Source organism: Acomys russatus, chromosome 4 (assembly GCF_903995435.1).
Source record: "Acomys russatus chromosome 4, mAcoRus1.1, whole genome shotgun sequence".
Classification (NCBI taxonomy): domain Eukaryota; kingdom Metazoa; phylum Chordata; class Mammalia; order Rodentia; family Muridae; genus Acomys; species Acomys russatus.
The window spans coordinates 84,187,284-84,196,237 of record NC_067140.1 but is presented as its reverse complement, the minus strand read 5'-3'; the positions used below and the strand labels follow the sequence as shown (position 1 = coordinate 84,196,237).

General features: G+C 40.5%; 1 pseudogene; it reads left to right on the top strand.

Annotated features, from left to right (window-relative positions):
- Positions 1–3,077: 3,077 nt before the first annotated feature.
- On the top strand, positions 3,078–3,374 carry LOC127188666 (non-histone chromosomal protein HMG-14-like; annotated as a pseudogene).
- Positions 3,375–8,954: the final 5,580 nt, after the last annotated feature.

The window sequence follows — 8,954 nt, the reverse complement described above, 5'->3', positions numbered from 1 at the left end:
TCTATAGCTCAAGAAAGCAACCTACTCTATTGTTAAAGGGTTATGCATAAATGTTATAGTAGACATCAGAATACATTAAGAACTATCCTCTACTAAGGAGAACATGAAACATGCTCATGGAGAAACTATGTCTACTTACTTGTTATTAATGCCAGCTAAGAATCTCTTTCCTGTGTTTGACCTATGTTTTTATAAGTATGATTTTATTTTTATTATCTGCAAATATATACAATATACCTTATAAAACATGTTATAATCCAATTTACTTTAAAATATAGTAATAAAAATGCAAACAATTTAATTTTTTATAAGTCAAAACATAACTTTATTCAGCAGAACTTCTAAAATAAAAAATATACAAATGTGATAAGCAATTTAAAGAAATGAACATTCTATCACATTAAGTAGGGACAACTAATCAATTTTTTTAACTCAAGGAAAATTTTATTGAAGTATCAAAGAAAGTCCCCAAAGCTGACAAGATGTTATTCTGAGCAGCTGTTTATGGAAGTAGAGTGGAGAAGAGGATAGGAGAGGGGTGTCATCTTGGTTCCAGTTAGGTCAGTATGGAATTCAGCCACCAGGTGGACAAGCAGGCTCATCGTGGATAGGGGGACATGTTGGAGAGTGAAACAAGAGTTGCTAAGGAAGTCCAAATGTCAGTGAAAAGAAAAAAAAAAGAACCCGACTTTTTACAAAGACTGACTTCAGCTGTAGATAGAAGGGTATCATATTCACAAGGTAAGAAAGCACTAATTGGATCTTTGGCTTTTGAAAATGCTAACACTGCATGCAAAGTGAGAATGAAGCCCTCAAAGGCAAGATCAGTACCTACAGACAAATAAATTTAAAATAGGATTGGTATTGGATCTCATTCATATAATATGACTTTAAGAGGAAAAGTGATCTCTAAAGGTTTTGGGAACATCCAAACACTCAAATGTTGCAATTGTGATGAGCAAGGCCATTTAAAAAAGAATTGTAAAAAGAACCAAAATAATTCTGAAATAAGGCCTACGTTTTCTGGAATACACAAAAGGTGTGGTGAAAGCTAAGATTGGATTAATGAATGTAGATGAAGAGACAAATGGGGGAACCCCTTGTTGGGTGATTCCCAGGGAGAGGGCCTCTTGCAGGCCACAATATCAAGTACAAATCAGCCATTTCAGGGCAGCAATGGAGATACTCATCCACAGAACAAGTAAGCAATCCTGCACCGAAGACAGACATTAAAATCCCAGATATCAAAGCCAAAGCACTTCAATGGATAAAATAAAACAAAGGAACAAACAAAAACCCAGAAGGGATAAAGAACAAGTATGTTGGCAAACTTCTTTATGATCAGAGGCCAAAACTAAAGGTAGTTATAATTAATATGAAATTGAAGAAGTGGTAGACACTGGAATAGATGAAATAATGTCAACAAAATCTTGGCCTCTAGCTTGGCCTTGTTCAGGAGGCAGATATTAAATTTTAGGGGATTGGAACTTTATCCCATGTAAAACAAAGTATAAAATGGCCTAAATGTATAGGTCCAGAAGGTCACATGTCACTCATACACCCACAAATTTATGAAGAAGAGAGCTGTTGCAAGAATGGGAAGCAGGGTTAGCAGTTATCCAACTTCAGGACCACGCCATAAGAGAGGACATTCTCCTGATAAAGAAAATTTTAAATGTTATCAAAGACAGTTATAGAATGTGCAGGCAGTCCATAAGCAGCATACAGCAAATGGTGACTCTTCAGCTATATTGGGGAGCCACTGCTGATAACACACCAACTGCCTTATCACGAACATGGTTAACTGACAAACCTGTTTGGGTGAAATAATGGACTATGGCTGGCAAAAGTTGCATTCACTAGAACAGCTAGTCCAAAGACAGTTGGAGGCTCAACATATAGAAGAGTCCACCAGCCATTGGAATTCTCCTATATTTATTTTTAAAAAGAAATCTGGCAAATGGAGGATGTTGAGATATCTGTGACAAATTAATAAAATCATTCAGCCAATGGGTTCTTTACAGCCTGGAATCCCATTTCTTCCATTGTTACCTAAATCATGGCCTATTATAGTAATCAATTTAAAAGATTGCTTTTTCACAATCCCTTTTCATGAACAAGATATAGAAAAAATTGCTTTCACAATACTTATAGCAACTCTCCACCTATTAAAAGATAACATTGGATAGTCCGACCAAAAGGAATGTTGAATAATCCTACCTTATGTCAACATTTTGTATGACAGCCATTAGAAATAATTCATAAGCAGTTCCCTCAATCCATAATTTACCATTTTAAAGATGATATTTTGCTCACTGATTCAAATAAAGTTACCTTAGGAAAATGTTTGATGAAGTAAAGAAAAATTTGCCTTCTGGGGGATTATAAATCGCTCCTGTGAAAATGCAAAGAGGAGACTATAAATTATCTAGGATGTAAGTCTGCAGAACATTCAACCACAGAAGGTACAAACCACTAGAGACCAATTAAAAACGCTTAATAATTTTCAAAAATTGTTGAGAGACGTTAACTGATTAAGGCCCACAATTGGATTAATTTCTCAAGAACTAAGTAACTTATTTCAAACTTTACAAGGTGATAAGAAGTTAAATAGTCTAAAAAAAAAAAATCAGCTGAGGCCGATAGAGAATTGGCTCTAGTAGAGAGGAGATTACAAGATATACACGTGACTATTCACGTTTACATCTGGACTCTATTTTAGTTATTTTGCCTTCTACTCATTCTCCCACAGGAATTCTTAGGCAGAGAGAGAGGATTATGTCTTAGAAGAATCAGAGTTGTATGTCATCCTTCTGGTATACGATTTTCCTGAATCTTGTAATATACTTACTACTCTCAGTATGCAGAAAGAATGGAAGGCAAGAAATGTGTTGTTAGGTAAGAGGTTTTGCCTTTGTTTCCACAAGAGAACAGTAGGTGTGGATTCCTTCAACATTAATAAAAATTAGAGCCATCTGGTTCTCCCACCGCCCCCTTGGCATGTCACAGCAGTGCATGCATCCCAGCTAGGCAGCACAGTGCTCTGCAATGCATGTCTCCCAGCCGGCACTGCCAAGATGCCTAAGAGGAAGGTTAGCAGGAACTGAGCAGGGAAGGTGGAGCCCAAGAGCTGCTCTGCGAGGCTGTTGGCCAAGCCTGTCCCTACCAAAGTGGACGCAAAGTCTAAAAAGGCCATAGGAAAAGGATAAATCATCAGACAAAAAAAAAAAGTGAAAGCAAAAGGAAAGGGAGCAAAAGGCAAACAGGCTGAAGTGGCTGACGAGCAAACTACAGATCTGCCTGCAGAAAATAGAGAGACAGAAAACCAGAGTCCAGCCTCTGAGGTAGAAAAGAACGAAGCCAAGTCCGACTAACCAACCCTCCATCGTGTCTGTCAGGGGTCCCTGCCTCCCTTCTTGTACAATACAGAGGAATGTTCTTATCAACTATTTTGTAAATGCAAGTTTTTTAGTAGCTCTAAAAACATTTTTAAGAGATGCGGGAATCCTACCTCATCCCATTTTTTAAGTGTAAATAATTTTTAAGAGGGTAAATCATTTGCTGGTTGTTTATTTTTTAATACAACCAGAAAACAGCGGGATACTGAATCAGGAGAGGCTGTGACTGTCTTGGGGGTCACCATAGCATTCCGTAGAGGGGGCGGGAAGTTTATATCCTACAATACAGAGCATACTAAACAGCAATTTGGAGTCTCAGTCGTTCATTTGTGTCTGGAATATTAATATTTTCAGTTAGATCTGGTCTCCTGTTTCTAGTAGAGCTGTTTCCTAAGAAAACTACTTCTTGGTTCTTGACCTGTCAGAACTGTAACGTCTCTGGTCATGGCAGTCCATTATTCTAATACTTGTGATAATGTGCTGTGAAAGGTGAAATTATGGGGTATGTACTGTTTGTGGCATAAAATTGGGAGTCAGTGGAATTGAGGATTGTGAGCATTTGGTTGTTATGTGAGGTCGTAAGGAAAACCTGTCAATTTTGAGTCTGGAGCGTCACTGGGATAAGTTCAAAGAGGGACAACTCATGGCTCTTCATTTGGGTATGTGAACACAATGTGTGACTTCAGAGTCTGGGCGCTTGTGTTAAGAACTGAAATGTCCCAGTTTCCTGGTAAGTGAAGGCTTTCGTGGGACATGCCCCTTGGGCTAGTATGCAGATATAAGTGAGTATATACCATTTGATTCTTTCTGCTTCTGGGTTAACTGGGACAGAGGGGAAGGCATCCTATTGGGACTCTAAATGAGAGGCGCATGGGAGAATAGCAAAATAAAAGGATACAGAGGGTCCTAGAAATCTACAAGTAGAACATTATGATAGGCAGATTTGGGCCCAGGGGTCCCGCTCAAACTAAGGCACCAGCCAAGGACAATACAGGAGGTAAACTTTAAACCCCTTCCCAGATCTAGTCAATGGTCAGAATATTCTCCACAGTTGAGTGGAGACTGTGATATGACTTTCTCACGTACTCTGGTGCCTCACATTTGACCATATCCCCTGGAGGGGGAGACCTGGTGGCACTCAGAGGAAGGACAGCAGGTAGCCAAGAAGAGACTCGATACCCTATGAGAATATATAGGGGGAGGTAATTCCCCTCAGGAACAGTCATAGGGGAGGGGAATAATGGAAAAATGGGGGGGGGGTGGAATGGGAGGATACAAGGGATGGGATAAACATTGAGATGTAACAAGAATAAATTAATAAAAAAAAAGAAAGAAAGAAAGGAAAAAAAAAGAACTGAAATGTCTGCTGGGTGTGGTGGCGCACGCCTTTAATCCTAGCACTCAGGAGGCAGAGGCAGGGGGATCACTGTGAGTTTGAGGCCCGCCTGGTCTACAAACTGAGTCCAGGACAGTCAAGGCCACACAGAGAAACCCTGTCTCGAAAAAAACCAAAAAAAAAAAAAAAAAACAAAAAAAAAACAAAAAAAAAAACTGAAATGTCTGTGTATTCTGTTCCTCAGCCAAGAAATTCTCAGTTGTGAAAGAGAATAAGTAGATAAACAAACAAACAAACAAACGAGACTCAACCAAGGGAGACCTCACTGGCATGAATTGATAATATGTCTGGTTTTCATGCCACTTCCGCAGTGGGGGTTGTTTTGTTCACCAGTCTGGATGTGTCATAAGCATTATTGGGAATGATTGGATGAAATGAGTAATCAGGGTGCACTGGATCTCGTCAGACCTGCTTACAATCTTCACAGCAGTGACACAAACCTCAGCAACACAGTGAACAATAAACTGCAGGTGAGTGCTTGTCCCAGGGTCAGAGATAGTGTGGACCTGTCCCCGTGAGTCTCTGTCCTTGTTCCTAACCTCAACAACACACTCGTCCTTGCTGTAACTGCTCTGGGCTCACTCTATATATACGTTGTTCTTTCATTAAGACTCACAGCCAGGTCTCATCAGCCTAGAAATTGAGCAATGTATACTTCTAATATAAGCTGAATCCAGAGGGTTTTCTTATCTTTACCTAAGTCATCAAGGATCTCCTGAGAGATGGTTTCCATTGATGAGGCAGAAAAAACTAGACAGGACATTTTATGTGACAGGGGCATGTCTCTCTCTAATTGTATTTCAAAGTGCCCTCAGTCAGAAGGAACCAAAGGTATATTTCAGAGTCATATTTAGGTGTCCACTGGGTTATCTCTCTGGCATGAAACACCTGATGTCAGTGTAATTGCTGGATGAATAACCATACAAAACAATAAATAGACAAAATAGTGACCCTGGGAGGATAATTTGGTTATCCTTAACATATAATTAATATTTTTTTTACATTTATGTCAGGGTATGTGTGTGTGCTTCAGGTTAGATATGGAAACGCCAAAGGGCAGTATGAAGGACACATTCCTTTGCCCTGGAATGTCCTAATATGTAAAGGAAGATGGAGAAATCATCCTGGACAAGAAGGAGATTGTGTGTCGGGCAGAGAGGGATTCTCTGTGTTCAATGCCAACATTGTCACTGATCTGAAGGTATAACCAGCCTGCAGCCGACCTTCCCAGAGTGAGCACTGTGCTGCAGTCACAGGAGCTGTCCTCCCTATGTTGAATTTTAGAGTCGTTGCCTCTGTCCAGAGCAGCTTCCTGTTCTTAGGAGAGGAAATGGTTTACTGCCCCCACTGCGACTGCATTTCTGAAATCTCATGCTGCAGTCATGGCCCCCATGGCAAACGCTGTTCCCTCTGTAAAGAAGCTGCATGCGTGCATGAGCACTGAACTAAACTTACATGTTGCTGGTTTCCCTGTAGGTAGCTTATGGTGTGGCCCAAGGTGAAGTAGAACTAAGACAAACAACATGTACCAGGACTGAATCTGTCTTAGATGAATGTCATTTTAAAGCTATGTTCCTCTGGCTAAATGTATGTATTTGACAACTGCCAAGGGGCATCCAAGCACTCACAGGGTCTTTGGGCTTCTGTTTGCATAGATGTGTGGACATGTTGAGAGAGTCTGTGCATTTCAGTGGGGAAATGCATGCAGTAAAGTAGTGATTCATGAGTGCAAACAACTTCACAATGACACATTTAAACTCAAACCAAGACAGATCTATGTCCTTGTGGATCAGAGAAGTATGTACACAGACGGTTGGCTTAAATTACCAATTGTGTTTACCCTAGAAATATTCATGCTGAGAGAGCACCCTCTCCTTTGGTCCACTGTCTATGGCCTAGGGGACCATACTGCAGGGACACTTCGTGGGGGGAAGGTATTTGTTTAATGCCAGCAAGAAAAACTTCCCAGACCTCCCAAAAAATTAGAGCTCAGTAAAAGACCAAAGGTCGACAGCGATGCTCCACCCCCTTTGTATACCTACCTGTCTTCCCATGTCCACAGCCTGTACTGCCCCTCTGATTTGAACCTTCCACTGAGTGGATTGTGCTGCCCTCATGTGCCCTGGTTTCCACTTTCTCATCAGCACAAGACACCTTGCATAAGCTGTTCACAAGATCAGCAGCAAGTGGTGCGTGCAACCATCTCTATGGAAGATGTGTCTTTTATATTGTGTCTATGAGATGTTTCTCATATAGTAAGTATTCAGGCATGAACACTGAACAAATATATATTATCTATACCATAAAGCCACTGCATACACGGGAACTTCCCCACAGTATTCTGCTGTATTTTGTCCCCTGTTCATAATTCTTTAAGAATTCTCATTTCTCAAACTCCCTCCAACAGACACCATCAAGCTCTTTTTACAGCATATGAGGGCTTTTCTATCCCGTAGTTTAACACTCTTCCCCATTCCTCCCATGGACAAATGTAAAGAATTACATACAAAACATAAGTTACTCTTTATTATAGCAATTTCCCTATTTCTCAGCACCATGTTTTGCCTTAATTTCTTTTCTCATTGCTGTTATGCAACTACTAAGATGAAGACTACATACTTCAATTTGGACCAGGGAATAAATGAATGCTCCAAGCTCCAGTCTGAACTGGCCAACTGTCCATTCAGTGAACAGCCAGGTCAGCAGAAGGTATGCGCATGGTTCAAAAAGTAGCTTATAGTGCCTATAGAACATTATGGAAATGAGGGACTATGTATGGAATCTGAGAATGTTTTATGCAAGTATTTGAGTGCATGTGGCATGGTCCATGTGCAGAAAGTGAACATGTGTACATGTGTGGCAACAGTGCAAAGGACAGTCAACAGATACTTTCATTGGGGTAAATAGATTTCCTCAGAATTAGCACTGTGACCACATTAGGAAGAAGGATGCACACATTAGTTTTCCCAGTTTACCTGGAAATTTAAATAATGAGGGTATTTGAGGAGTGTGGTCCATTTGTCTGGTAGAAGCAACTGTGAAGTTAGTTGCTTCTGAGAAGGGTTTCTCTTTAAGTCTCAGCTTAAAGACATTTTCAGTCCTCACAGAAAATATATGAAGCAGGCACACAGCTGAAATCCTTCTTACTGACCCCTTGGCTGACCTTCCAGTGTCTGCCTTAGACCACGAGTTTCTGGGATACCATACATTGAGAGTGACTTTTCTCTATTGTCAATGTTCCCCATTCACTCTTATTTTCAGTGTTGTGTCACCTGCTTTGCTTCTTCCATGTGTCATTCTTAGTGGATTAACCATATATTGTAAGTGGAAGAGCCCTGACTCTAGGGCTTCCTGTACTGGGCAAGAGGATGTAGAATTTCATGAACTCTAGAGGCAACTAGAGGATATCTGGTGGGCTGAAGAAACAGAAGCAATGATTGGCCATTGCACAGTTAAGCTGAATTTCCTACATTCAGTGGTGCCTAAAAGGACCAGTGGATCATTGGCATGATTCCCACAACCACTTCTGCTTGTCAGACTGAGCATATTGCCCTTCTACCATCACTTTACTATGGTCTATCTTTTTCCCCCTTTCAGAGAGAAGTGTGCAGATTCTTCATCTACAATTTACTCTCAAGTCTGGACATGATTCTCATGAAATTCAACTGCCAAAGTGTGTGAGGGCATGAGCCAGGCTGTATTGTATTAACCATCTCTTAAATACCTTGTTTGTATAACCCCAAAACTCAGATAGATGCCCCAGCCTTTAAAGATGTCTCACCACTCTGTAGATATCAAAAGTCCCATTTCTTCAGCAAAGTTATGCACGCCTAAGCAACTGTCCCCTTTTTCCTTTCTCTGACATTCTCTCAAATACATCAGTGCAAACCACACATGTTTTGGCCCAGATTTGCTTAATGAAAATAGATTCATCTTATCCTAAGTTCCTCCTGTCTTGAAATGTTTGAGGAGATGGTGGGGCTTAAACAAACAGAACCCAAGGGCTTTTACCCACAGTTATGTGTCTAACATACACTACTTTATGTGGTGATGTCAGGGTTCAGAGTGCACAAAGGCCATTACAGGGTGTAATTTAAAACCCAATTGCAATTCCTTCTGCGCAATTAATAGGAAGGAAGAAGTACATCAGCTGCCAACCC